Genomic DNA, 15255 nt, shown 5'->3' on the forward strand with positions numbered 1-15255 from the left:
GGCGGTGGCGGTGAGGTCGAGAGCGGCGGCGGGCAGCGGCGGTGAGGTTGAGGGCGGGCTCGGACGACGGCGGTGAGGGGAGGCTCGAGCTCGGGCGGCGCGGCGCGACAGGAGTAGGGGAACAGGGGGGAAGGAGGACTTAGCAAAATTTTGAGCCGGGGTGGTGGTTAAGTCGAACTAGCAGTAGCGCTCGTAAGGAAAACGCGCTATAGCTAACTTATCTATAGCGTGTTTTACATAAAAACGCTACTGCTAATGGAAGCAGTTATTTCTTTTGTTTATCCCAAAATCAGTAACACTTTGTCCTAAAAAAATGCTGTAAGTCTAAGCAATGTGAAAACATCAAAAATATACATTGGTCATCATTGATCTTTTTGTGTAGAATCTAAATAGTCAACATGAATCCTCACTGTACCTGTATAGGTACAAGCGAGGATTCATATTGTAGCTACAAATCATACACATATAGTTCAATGAAGACCAAGTGCTCGAGATAGGTTGAGAAGTAACATATTTAAGGTGGTAAACACCTTGTTCGCTTAGCAGTATGGGACTAAACTTAATTAGTTGCGGTGATACTTAGCAGTAGCGAGTTTTTAAGAAAAGCGCTGCTACTAAGTACTTTAGCAGTAGCGCGTCCCTCGGAAGGTCGCTACTACTATATGTAGCCGGGAGGCAACACCATGGCAAATATAGTAGTAGCGCTTGTTCCGCATAGAGCGCTACTGCTACTTAGATATTAGTAGCGCTGCTCTCTGGAGCTCGCTACTACTAATTACCAGTAGCGTCTGTTTTTAAACCATGCTGCTGCTAAGATTCTGTGTATAAGGTTTTCCCTAGTAGTGGAGAGAGGGGCCGTCTTTTTTAGATCTGGAGAGAGGGTGGTAGTGTGAGAAGCAAGTGGGCAGCCCTTAGCAAGAAAGCGCTGAAGCTCCAGCCTATATTTTTTTATACTACTAGTACTGGAGGTGGGGTAGTGGTAGAGTAGTTTATATTTTCTCTGCGTACAGTACCAGTTAGTCGTGCTTCAAAACTGATCAGCACGCCATTAAAAAAAATAAAGGTCGATAAGTAATACCGCACCTCGGGCCAACGCGGCCAGATCGCATTTTGCACGAGAAATTACACACCATGTTTCATTGACATGTGGTCCCGTTCCAACATATCAGTGAGACGACGGCGAGTAGTAGGAGTATTTTCGAACGGACGTGTAGGCCGGGTCGCCTCTTCGTGAACCGTGGCAAACTCGCAACCGTCCACCGACTCTTCGCCTTTCCCTCTCGATTTGGAACTACTGTCGCACTCTCTTCCTCTCCCTCCTCCATTTTCCTTCAGCCCTTCACCCTTTCTTCTGCCATTGTTCGATCGTCTTCTCCATGGAGGGAACAGGCCGGAAATGACCCCGTTATTCTTGCCCCGATCTGAAAGATGACGCGGTGGAGGAACTCATTGATCGGTGTGACGTCATCACCTCGGCTAGCATGGCAGGTTCGTTCAAGCCCATTCTTGACTCAATTAATAACATCATTGCAAGGAACCCAAGAGTCAAGGAGCGGTTTGATCTCCCCTATCTTCTTTGCCGTGACCCTGATGACTGGCACCGGCACGACGGAGGCCTCGCCCTGTCCAAGTTGATGCCGCTTGATAATGATACGTATAATGTTAAGATGCCATCGCTTGAGGGCAAGGCTTGGGCGGGCGCAAATGGAGATTGGGTTGTTTACATTGGGTCCAACTGCGTGTGGGAACTTGTGAATGTGTACACTCGTCACCGGGTTCCACTTCCAAAAATCTCAGCACACTGCCCAGAGGTTGAGCACACCGGTAATGTACGCACGTTCAAATAAGATCATGGTGACTGTCTACTACGGAAGATAGCAATTTGTCAAGTTCCCAACCGCTCTTGGAATTACAACAACTATCAAGTTGTTGCTATTGTCGACAAGCTTGTTGCCGTCCTTCGTGGTTCGACTCGATGGATATTGCTCAAAAATCAGTTTTTGTACACGGATGAGTACTGTGATGCAATTCAATACGAGGGCCTTGTGTTTGCTGCCACCACTCGTGGCACTGTTTTTGCATGGCATCCTAGTAGTTTCGGTACGTTTGTCTTCCACCGTAATTATAATTGTTTCATCCACATGCATGTGGGTTAGCAAGTTTCCCTTTACTAATTAACCTTCTTCTTGTGTTTCCAAGGTCCTGTGAACATCCCACCACCTATACTTGAAAAATTTTATAACCAAGGGGGAGATGCCGATGGTGATGATCACGAGCAGCGCCCATATACTCTGTGGCGCCTGGCAACTAATTCCAATGGACCACCTCTTCTTGTGTGTATACAGCCCACTGATGATGTTACTGCTAAGGAAGCAGGTGTCTCCCATGGTCGCACTCTCCGGACCTATTCCAACACCCGTTGCATGGTATTCGGGATGGATACTAGTGTGCTAGCGCCAACTCCTTCTCCCTGGCACAGAATTGATAGTCTTGGAGAAAACTCGCTCTTCCTTGGACAAAACTATCCGATGATGGTGAAAGGCGATCCAACTGCTGTTGACACATTTATGAGAAGCAACTGTGTCTATACCTCGGACATTTGGGTGGTTCCCTACCCTGGTACTGATATAGTAGGCCGCTTCAGCCTGGATGATCAGTCATGCATTGGTCTCCAGATCGACAATGGATGGCCCGTCCCAGAGAATCACTTGTGGTTCAAAGCAAGCATTTCCAACGCCGCAGAATGGTTGAGTTGAAGTTCATTTCATGGCTTGTTATTTGTTGTGTGGTGAAAATTTAGTATTTATAATGTATCCTCGTTGTCGATGTGGGTTGATGACCTGTTGTATGTAATAAAATGATATGCCTGTGATAAACTTATTAAATTTATGAATGGCTTTCGAGTCACTTCTCTAAGTGAGTGGTGCGACGAGGCAATTTTTTTTCTGAATACATAATTGTACGTGCATTGCAACAGGTTATGGGATGAGGTCAATCAACAATAGTATGTTAATGTGTTCGTTGTACGTAACCAACACCTCGAATCCTCGATACTAGTATACTATATACTCCCTCCTTTCCGGTTTATAAGTCTCAATTCAAAAATCTCATCTACCAACAGTGGTGGAATATTTTTTGTAGTTTGCAAAAGCACCCAATTAATGCTTTTGTTTTCCTCAAAAAATTATGTTTACGGATGCATTAATTGCACTGCATGCATGCATAAAGTGCATGCATTGGTCAGTTTTCTCTTAATACTTGCATGCAATGATTTAATGCACCTTGAAGTCTGAACATGTGATGGGGAACAACCAAATTGACCTTATAAAATGGAAAAACTAAAATTTTGATATAAGCCCTATAAACCGGAAAGGAGGGAGTAGTAGGAGTAAGTAGTAGGAGTAGTAGGGTGGCATGGGCCAGAACAAGCATTCACGTCCAGGAGTACGGCACACGCCACCGCCACGACATCCATCTGACAACATATTATTTCTTGGAGTCCATGCTAGAGCAATCTCTTCAACCTCGTTGTTTCTCTAACTTCAGCCATCGCGCGGCGGGCGAGGTGGGGGTTTGTCGATAGTCGGTTTCCTTAACTGCAGTCCCACTTGTAAGGCCAACTCCAACGCATGACCCCAAACGCACCTCCGTTTTGCACGAACTCCAACGATAATTTTGACTAGAAAAGCAAGACCAAATAAAACAAGAACCAGAAGAATACATTTTACTACTCCTGTAAGTTGGATTAGTGCCTTCTTGATGCATTCATTGTTGATCTGCGGAGGCTCGATCTTGCATCTGTGCTAGCTAAAAGTGATAGAACATCTACTAAATTGCGCTCTAACAATATATGCATGTACTCTTCTTCCCAATACAAAAACTTGCATCCATTCTACTCCCTCCATTGCACAATACATGCCTTCTATTTGTCAAAATATATATGTATCTAGACATGTCTTAGTATATAGGCACATCCATTTTTGGACAAATGGAAGTCAAGTATTTTGGAACGGAGGGAGTACACAGTAAAAAATTTAAGTTAGCACAACTAGTCTAATCCCAAAGCAGAACCGAAGATTTGGTCGGGTTCTTCCTCCTTTTGCCGACACGTGGGACATCTAGCATCCAGGTCATGTCATGAAAGAAAATAGAGTGGTAGTTGAAGCCACGAGATGTGCATCTTGGGTTAAACTGTAAATAGAATCTTACTACTCTTGAGTAACTCCAAAATCGGCCACCGAAGATCCTTATTGGATTTGTTTTTCATCACCAGCACGTCGAGGTGAAAGATGTGCAGGTTCAGTGGGTCCTCTTGCGTTTTCACTGACATGTGGGCCTGCATGTGAGCAAACAGACGATGGGCTCTGCGCGTCCGCTGGCTGGCTGAGAGATAGAGGAGGGCTGAGCATGGACTGCAGGAAATTTGTTCTACGTACCTCGATATAGGCTCGATATAGTGGGGTGGCATGGGCCATAACTTGCATTCACGTCTAGTAGTATGGTACACGCCACCCACACGAGTCCCATCCGACACCAATTTTCTTGGAGTCCATGCTACAACCATCTCTTCTCCCTCCTATTTTCTCAGCCATCGCACGGTGGGCGGGGTGGGGGTTTGCCGATAGTTGGTTTGCTCAACTGCAGTCCCACTTGTAAGTGAAAATCCAACACCTCACGCATTCCCGCTTGAGCGGCGTGCCGTACCAACCGTGTGGGGGTGCAATGCAAACACGGCAAGCTTTTCCTTTTGAACTCGTAACTTGTAAAATTTGGTTCTGCTCCATGGCGCGACCGATAGATAAAAAATAATGATTTGCCTAGAGTAATGAGAAGTTTGGTTCTGGCGCCATTCATGCATGGAGTACGTACGAAAATTATGAAGTTGATGCGAAAGGTAAGCTAATTACTGTAGTATCATATACTACTACATGGGTTTGACGGAAATATAAAAATACATACGGATCCATCAACGTTCAACGACATCCTCACGCCCTAGTGCGCCGGGTCACCAACCGACGTGTGAGGAGCAGTGGTGTTGGCAGCGAGCTCAACGTGCTTCTGAATAGTGTCGTCCAAGGTTTCCCTGCGCTCCAAGAAGGCCAGTGTCATATCGTCCTCCTCTTGCATGTAGTAGTCCTTGTGGACGATTTGCGCGTAGACATGGGTGATTACATCAATGGTGTCTTGCTGCGCCAGGCGCTGCGCGGCGAGCGCGACCTCGAGGTGTACATTCTCCGGCGCGACGGCGGGCAGTCGCAGGGCCACCAGTGCGTCGAAGAGGTAGTTACCATAGTGGTCGTTGAGGGTGGTGGGCATCGCAGAGCCTGGGCGCGTCGGCTGGAGGCTTACGTCAAAGTCATCCGCAAGCTTCTTGACGACGATTAACTTGTCGAGGAAACCGACGAGGACCTCGTCGAACAAGGAGACGAAACTATTGTCCAAGCGGCCCCTCGCCCTGGCGGCCTCAAGCAATACTACCTGGAGACGTTCCTCGATGCCGGGTCGCAGGCCGGCGTCATGGACCATCTGGCACAGCCGGCTGATGCTCGCGCTCATCGCCTCCATGGGTCTAGCATAGCTTCTAGTCAACTGATCTTGCGATTCGAGTGATCACTCAGCCCTTGGTTAGCATGCGTAGGTGCGTAGGGTTTTGTACTACTCCTGGGCCCTCTACTGCACCTGCCTTTGGCTGTATGAAGACTTTCCAGCAGCTGATCCCACTGCTGCTGAAGACATTGGTCACCATGACCATGTTGAAGATGATGCAGTTCTTCCTCAGATCAAGCACCAACAGGTATCATCGCCTGTACTTACGCACAGCGAACTCATCAACATTGGTCATCCTCTAACGCCAATTGCTCAGGATGCATCATGGGCTGATCACCCACAAGAACAAGAAGAAGATGACCTTGAGGCCCAGCCAACTCCTTCTCCAAAAGCGTCGCCAGCGTTATGCAGGCTTCACAAAGGACCAAGGCCTCCAGTCTCTGAATCTGAAGCTAAAGCTGCTGAAGACATTCCGGCTGCATCAGCCGATGACACCCAAGAAGAAGAACGTGTCCCCACTCCCCCAACTACTGACGAAGCTATTCTCGCGGAGAATGTGCCTGTGCCCGACCCTCCAGCTCATCAAGTGGAGGTAGAAAATTTTGAGGCTGCCACCACCAACACCAATGAAGCCACTGACGCTGTCATGGCTGAAGCAAATGTGGAGCCTACACCAACCCAAGAACCAGAAGTCAGCGAAGCCAATGATGCTACTACTTCTGTTCCTACGCCTGCTGCTGGTCCTTAGTTTGACTATCATATAGAGCATAAGCCTCAGGTATAGAAGCCAATTCCAAGGTTGCCCAGGTTTCCAGGTCAAGCATCAGCACCTGGATCCTTCAATGTCAACGGCTTCAAAGCAGACAACACTTTCTTCAACAGCTCCAAGAACCCCTACTCAAGGGAACGAATATCTTCTGATCGGTTCTGGAGCTATCCACATGGAAGCTATTACTCCTGCATTCTGTACAATCAAGGTCGCATCTTCCCACATAAGCGTCTTGACGCCGAAGAAATAGCTGGCCTGCCCTGTCTGGAAGAAGCTCTGGATTGCTTCAACGAGGTTGGACTGTTGCCTTTTGTCACCGACCAAGAGCACTAGAACGAAGAGTTGCTGCTCCAATTTTATGCCACACTTCACATACGTGGCTACAACAGAGATCCGAAGACTTGGGTCTGGGAGTGGATGACAGGAAATGTTCATCACGAAGCCAAAGCCTTTGATATCATTGAGCTCACTGGTCTGCCCACTCCTGGAAATCTCTATGAACCTGGCTGTCAGCTTCACAGTGAAGCTATGGAGAACATCTTTCAGAAGCCTGAACCGAACATGAGTCAGATGCTCAGTATGATGAAGCCCTTGCCACAAGATGCTTCATATCCTAAGGAGTTCTTTATTGAAGACCTTGAGTATCTTCCAAGGACTATCTATCTCATCATAAGGCAAACTCTCTGGCCCATCAAAGGGCATTCTCCACATGCCAAGCTGGAAGGTGCAATGAAGACTTTGGTCTTCTATATTCTTCATGGCAAATGCTTCAATGCACAAGAATTCTTCATCCGCCAACTTGCTGCATCAGGCTCTGATCTTTTTGGCTTGAAGTTCTACGCTCCATGGATAATGCAGCTGATTAAACTCCACTCCGCTATCTCATATCAGCCATCTGCTCGCAATCATCGGATCTTTCTGCCTGATGTGGATATGTCCGTTGAAGCCATTTATCCTGAGCTTGCCAAGGAGCCTCTTAGTCTTCAGAATGCAGAGCATCAAAGTTTCTCTTAGAACATTGAAGGAGTTGAAGCAGTCACTTGTGTTTATCCTCTGGCTGGAACTACACGTGCACCTCATCATGCCCTTACTGAAGCCACCGAAAGCACTATTGCCCAACGACCCAAGAAGCGATCTCGTGTTCTCAATGACCGAGAGCTTCTGGTGGCTCTTCATCAGAAACAGGATAGGCATCATGACTGGCTGAAGCGCCAAATGCAAAGCCTCTTGGTGGATGTTAACCGCATTCGCAATCTTGCCACCAAGAATGCCTTTGTTGCCCATGAAACCTCTCGACGCACATGGAAAGGGTTGACGCTTATGTGCTCTGAAGATGATCTTCAAGAGGATGGCTTCTTTGAACGCTTCAAGTTTGACTCCACACCTCCCCGAAGGGCAGTGCTGCGACGAACTCCATCTCTTGAAGACTCTGAGTTCTCTTCCTCTGCGGCAACTGTGAATGCCCGAGTGATCGAGGACGAAGACGATGCTACTTCACCACCCCCTCCTTCAGCACGCTTCGACACTGCTCCAAGTTCTTCTGCACCGCCGAACACCACCGACAACCCTGCTGCTTCACCTACTCTTCATGGGAACAAGTAGATGCTCTATATATTCAAACCTTTTTGGTCCTTACTAACAAAAGGGGGAGAAGCATATGAGTTTGATAGTCTTCAAGCGGGTCCATATGGGCGGTTCCTTTATATTTTGCCTAGTGTTTACAACTCTCGTTTTTATACATTTGGTTCTTTGAGTTGTAACACTTAAAATCGATGGCCGTCTGCTACTTATTTGCAACTTTGTGATGCGATGATAAATTCCGCACTTAGATCATTTTGCAGATGTCCATTTTCCATTATGCATGTCATTATCTTCACATACCTTCACATGCATAATGAATTGTCATCATAAGTTGAAGAGGATCTCCACAAGTACAACCTGCCATGTGCATTTGCATTCCAAAAGCAAATTACTCATATGCACATCTTCAGGGGGAGCCCTTGCAACTTATGAAGACAATTCCTTATCCTTTACAATTTCACATTATATTCCCCATTGAAAACTTCAACTAGTTTGTCATCAATCACCAAAAAGGGGGAGATTGTAAGTGCATCTAGTCCCACCCGTAGTTGGTTTTGGAGTATTGATGACAAACCTAGTTGAGGGACTAATGTGTTTGTGAGAATTGCAGGATAACATAGGTAGAAGTCCCTCATTGATTCGATTTTCCTACCAGAGATGACCCCTAAAAATGTATGAAGACATTGATGTCAAAGGTGGTATGTGAAGATATTCACATTGAAGACTGTGACAAGAGAAGACATCGCATGAAGCCTATGGAGCTCGAAGACTTAGATCTTTCGTAGTTCTTTTTCTTCTTTGTTGAGTCATAGGAACCACCGTACTGTTAAGTGGGGTCCAAGAGAACCAGTCAGAATGACTGAAGTGATGCTTAACCAAAACCTATGTCTTCGAGTGAAGACTATGAGAGCGAATCTTGTCCAGAGTCGGACAAGTCAGCTTTGCTTGTAGCCCAAGTAAAGTTGCCGTGTGTGTTTGAAATCTGACCGTTGGAACACGTGTCAGTTCCTTAGTGACCCAGGGTCATTTCGGACAAATCAGGTTGGGTTGCCTAGTGGCTATAAATAGCCCACCCCCTACAACCATAAATGGTTGGATGCTTAGAGTTAGAGTACGGCTTTTGTCCTTTGAGAGCAACCCACCTCGAAGCCTTTGAGAGAGAATTCCTTGCGAGGATAAAGCCCTAACCACCCAGAGCCAAAGAGTGTTAGGCATCACTTAACTCTTACTGTCTGTGTGATCTCAAGACTTATTACACTTGAGGACTGTGAATCCTCCAGCCGGTTAGGCGTCGCGTTCTAAGCATCCAAGAGTCATTGTGGATCGTCGGTGAATGAAGTCTGTGAAGGTTTGGGAGTCTACCTTGAAGACTTACCAGAGTGATTGGGCGAGGTCTGTGTGACCTTCGCTCAAGGGGAATACGGTGAGGACTGGGTGTCCTGAGCTGCGTGTTTAGGACTGGGTGTCAGGGACTGTGTGTCCTCAGGTTTAAATACCTAGCCGCCCTAACCAGACGTAGAGTTGTCACAGCAACTGGAACTGGTCTAACAAATCATTGTCTTCAACGAGTCACTGGTTTCATCCTTCCTTTCCCTTGACTTACTGTTGGTCCTTGTGAAGTCATTGTATGATTGCACTATCTTTTGTCTTCACTGAGTGACTGCATGTTCTGTTTGGCTTCATAATATCTTCCTACCTGATCCTAACTACCTAGCTGCTATAGGTCATTGTGCTTTCACTTCATTGAATACTTGACTATGGTTTGCATAGTGTAGTCTACCTTCCGCTGCATGGTAATAGGTCTATTTCTATCGTTTGTCTTCGAAACTTCCATGTTTTGAAGACTTTCATAAAAATCGCCTATTCACCCCCTCTAGTCGATATAACACACTTTCAATTGGTATCAGAGAAAGGTACTCCCTTGTTCTGTGTGATTCAGTTTAACCACCTGGAGTTTTAGCTATGTCGACTGCAGGGATAATTAAAGTCTCCGCTGCATGTCCCGTCTTCGATGGAACTGAATATCCCTACTGGAAGAATAAGATGCGCATGCATCTTGAAGCCATTGATGTCGACCTATGGTATGTCGTCAAGAATGGCGTTCATAAGGCTCGTGAAGGTGTCACCACTGCTGATGTCAAGAAGTTCGTTCAACTGGACTCCACTGCCAAGAACATCATCTGTGGTCATCTGACCAAAGGACAGTATGGCCGTGTAAGTGCTTTGGAAACATCTAAGCTAGTATGGGACTGGCTCTCCAAGGTCAATGAAGGCATCTCAACCCAGAGAGATCAGAGAATCAGCGTCCTTCGCAACCTCTTCAACCGCTTCAAGAGAAATGACAATGAGAATGTCCAGCTCACATTTGATTGACTCACTGATATCACAAATGAGCTTCAAGCTCTCGGCGCCACTGAGATCACCATGCGTGAAGTCGTCAAGACACTCCTGAGATCACTTGACAGCTCGTTTGACACCCTAGCCCTGATGATTCAAGAACGTCCTGACTTCAAGACACTCGATCCATCTGACATACTTGAGAGGCTCAACACACACGAGTTTTAGCTTTCTGAGAAAAGAGACATCTACGGTCCCAACTATGGGCGAACTCGTGCCTTGAAGGCAAAAGCTGTCTCCACATCTGAAGAAGAATTCGACAGCAGTTCTGATGATCCTGAAGACATTGGAAAGGAGCTTGCTATGCTTGTGAAGAAGTTCCAAAAATTCACCAAGAAGAAAGGCTTCAGAAAGTCTTCACGATCAAGCTCAAGGAATGATGAAGCTTCTGCTTATGACTACAAGAAAAGATCATGCCACAAGTGTAAGAAACCTGGCCACTACATCTCTGAGTGTCCGCAGTGGGACAATGAGAACAACAAGAAGAAGAAGAGCAAAGAGTATGACTTTGACGACAAGAAGAAGAAGAAATACTCAAAGTCTTCTTCCAAGTCTTCATCACACAAGTATAGCTCATCTGGCAAGGCACGTGCGTTTGTTGGCAAGGAAATGGATTCAGAGGAGGAGTCTGCTTCTGAGGAGGCGGAGGTGGAGTCTGAGGAGGAGTCCGATTCTGGCGTTGCGAGTCTGGCTACAGCATACGTTGCCAAGTCCATCTTCAACACTAAAGACAACGACTTCATCACCGACACCGATGCAAATGACAAGGACTACTCCGCTCCTACCTACTGCTTCATGGAACGCGGTGCCAAGGTAAACACACGCACTACTCACTATCAAACATCTAGTGAAGATCACTCTGATTGTGATTCCAAACCCAGCTACAAAACACTTGCTAAAATTGCAACTGAACAACAGAAAGCTATGGAACATATTCAAAAACTGTTAGACAAAAGCGATGATTTGCTAGACGCTGAAATGACTCGATCTCAGTCCTTAATTGAAGACATAAAAAATCTTCATGTTAAGTATGAGGAACTTGAAAGTCGTCATGAAACGCTCTCAACAACTCATGAAAGCCTTTCCTATGATTATCTTCAAAGGAAGCAAGATCTTGAGAAATTGAGAGTGGCTCATGAAGATCTTCAAAAGGAAAACGAGTCACTTCACGCCAAATAGATCAGTTCCGCTCAGGAAGGATTTGAACCACCATGTCTTAAATGCATTGAGCGTGATAACGCTACCTCTGTTGCTGAATGTTCTACTGCTGCTACTATTGCAATATCTTCAACTGTTGATGTGGTAACTAACCCCTCCGCTGAGGATACCACTGCTATTGCTGATGAGAATGCTAGGTTGAAGACACTGCTTGAAACAGGGATGTACAAAAGTCTCAAAGGGCATCAGACACTATGTGATGTCCTCAAAGGGGAGATCCTGAACTGAAACCCTAGGAAAGAGGGTGTTGGGTTCGAAAGGAAAATGAATGCTGATGGCTTTTACTAGAAACCTGAGCAGTACCCCAAAACCACATGGGTTGCTGCAAAGGAACCCTCAGCGGATCCATCCACCCTATCTGGCTTCACTTGTGCTAATCCCATCGTTATTGATGAATCCTTTGATGCAAACTATAAACTGTTTAAGAATCAGAATGGTGAAGTGTTTGCCAGGTATATTGGTACTAACTGCAGGAATGGACCGCCTGTGAAGAAGATCTGGGTGCCAAAAAGGTGTTTGGAGAATCTTCCTGTGAATGTCATCATGACACCACAGGTGAAGAAGATAAACCCCAGACCACAGGCTTCATACGGTCCAAAGGCTTCATACAGACAGAGGACTCACCTATGTTGCACTAACGCAAATGTTTTGTAGGGAAGCCATACTCAGGCCTATGAATATGAGTGCGGTTCATCAAACCGCCATGTTCATAAGACCAAGAACTATTCTGCTTATTCTTATGAGTACTACACTACTAGGAAAAGGCATGCTAGTGGCGCACCGAATTTGCCTTCTAATGGCGCACTACTGGTGCGCCACTGGCATCACGCCATTAGAATTAAATTCTAATGGCGCACCACCGGTGCGCCATTAGTATCTGGTGTTCTAATGGCGCACCACGTAGTGCACCATTAGTATAGCCTGCAGTGCGCCATTAGAATGCCTCCCAGGGGGCCATATGTACCCATGTGCTTTGGCATTCTAATGGTGCACCAGCAGTTAATGTGCCATTAGTGTGATGATCACAGTGCGCCATTAGTGTCTTGTGTGGTGCACCATTAGTATGAATATTAGGTTTTATTTTTTTTGCTTTTCTGATTTTTGCATAGGTTACAAAATATATTATTGGACAGAATATAGACAGCAGCACACAGCAACATCAGATTCATCGAATACAATAGAAGATTAGTCTCCGAATACAATTCATCATATTAGTCTCCGAATTCAAAAGACCGAACAAAGATAAAACATTACAAGTCTCAAGACCGCGAGTATCGAGTTTGCCTTCACATTACAACTCGATATCGATCATCTAAACTACCATCACATAGAAGAGAGTTGTGGTCATCACGGTGAGCATCATCACGATCAAACTTGTCTTCATCCGGTTCCTCCAACGCTCCCTCCTCTGTGTGTGCGCCGCCATCATCAGTGGTGGCATCCTCGGCGGCACCATCAGTGCTGTCATCCCCGACGCCACTAGGGGTTGTGTAATCAGGATCGGTGTCTTCCGCGACGTCCTCATAGCGGTGAGGTTGTTCCTCCATATCCTGGGACAGCTCCCAGAATTGCTTGCCGCCCGAACCACCGGCCTCATCGTTGTGGGCCATGTTTCACTCTAAATAGGAAAAAAGTTTGGTCAAAAAGTTGGTTATTATCAAGGAACAAGATCATGGTCTCATCATTTAGGGTTTGTCGACACCGAGGCAGTCTAGGAAAAAATAAATCCGCAATTCAATATATCAGGACCCATCACATCTTCATAGACTCGATGGGGCCTCAAATGCCCTTCCTCATCTACAACTAGTTGTCTGCCTCAATCGATGGGTTTTCTCACATTTTTCTGATTCAAACTAGATTTCGATGGCTGTTAGGTTATTTGGAAGCAGTAGCAACTTGTAGAGGGTGCAAACTAGCCAGCATTGGGAAGTTCCAGTCTACTAATAGAGGGAAAAACATGAGGTGCAGCTTGTAGGTTTGCTTGCTCCGGTGGGACGGGATGGAGGATATAGCTGTAGCACCCCTATATCGTACATAGATTTATTTTTTGCCCTGTTGCTCTTACTAGTTTTAGCTTATCAAAGTGGATGTATGTATCACATGTTTCTGAAACTAGATTTGTATTGCTGGTAATTTTGTGTATGTGATCTAAAATAAATACAAAAATTATTTTTTGCCCTGCTTCTCTTACTAGTTTTAGTTTATCAAAGTGGATGTATGTATCATATTCTTCTGGTGCATGAGAGAGTGAGGGGTAAACCACAAGCTAGACAAGTGAAGGTGGTGGAGTGGTGTTGCATCCCCATCCATCCATCTATCCATCCATCTGCATCATCTGTTTTGACTTGACCACATTGGCTCATAGCTAATCTAGCCAAGCTACCTAGATCCACCTGCTTGCTTGTTGCACATTGAGTGGAGGGAGCAGATCTCGCCACTGCTTAAGTCTAAAGCTAGATAGTGTGTGTGTGAGAGTCCACTTAGCTGAAAATGTTGGGAGACATGATTTATCTGTTCAGTCACCATCACACACACTCAGATTAACATTCAACACCTGAACTAGAGTTAACAAATTGGGCATCTTCTAGGTCAAACTATAAATGTTGACTAATTTTTGTTTCGGTTGAGAATCGGGCACCTTCTAGGTCAAGAAAATTGGGCATGACCTTTGCTAATTTTCTTGACCTAGGAGTGCCCCATTCTCAGCCGAAACGAAAATTAATCAACATTTCAGGAGAAAGGGGTCATTTCAGAAGATCACAAGTAGCAGCAGCATCACAAGTTGACAAAATCACAAGTAGCAGCAGCATCACAAGTAGTGCAGTAGAAGCAGAAGCATCACAAGTAGTACATCAGCAGTGTGAATAAAATTTAGCCAAGTAGCAGCAGCATCACAAGTAGTGCAGCAGCAGCAGCATCACAAGTAGTACATCAGCAGCAGTGAATAAAAAGTTTATATGAAGTTTCTGAAATTTATGGAAGTTTCTAGTACACTAAAGGAGAGAAAGGAGAGGAAGTACCCTAGCAATCTATGAAAGTGTCCAGTACACTAAACTCCAACTCCGGTACCAGAGGAAATGGGCAGTAGATGGACAGCACTAGACCACCTACAACAGATGCAACAAATTACTCCAGTTAAGTTAAATTACTCCAACTCCTATTTGCAAGATCACAAGTACAACAAGCAGTACTCTACTTCTATTTGCAACATCACCAATTATACTAGCAGATTACTCAATCACACAATTATACTAGCAGATTACTCAATCACAAAGCAAGCTTTCGATGACAGTTATTTCTCATAGCATAAAGATGGAGTAGAAGCAGTAGAGAGCGGCAACAAGAAGGATTTAGAGAAGTGGAGTAGCAGCACTAGGGGCGAGGGGAGAGGAGCAGCAAGGACGAGGAAAGGAGGCGGCGATAGCAGCATGTAGAGCAGCAGAGTAGCGCGGCGGTGCAGGCGTGCAACCACGACAGAGCAGCGGCAGCAGGGTCGCGCGGGCGGGGTCGGGGCTCAGCCGGCGGTAGGCTGAGCGCGATGCGCGGGGCGAGAGCAGAGGCGGGGGCCGGTGCAGGTGGGGCGAGGGCAGGCAGCAGCAGGGCATGTGCTCATCCAGTGCAGAAATCAGGGGGGATTTTGAGCGGGCATAGGATGCAATAGGGAAGGAGGGAGGGGGAGGGAGGAGGAAGGAGGGGTGGTGGCTACCTGCCTATGGACCGGTCGCCGACGTAGCTTCGGTGGC

Source organism: Triticum aestivum, chromosome 2A, assembly GCF_018294505.1.
Source record: "Triticum aestivum cultivar Chinese Spring chromosome 2A, IWGSC CS RefSeq v2.1, whole genome shotgun sequence".
NCBI lineage: Eukaryota > Viridiplantae > Streptophyta > Magnoliopsida > Poales > Poaceae > Triticum > Triticum aestivum.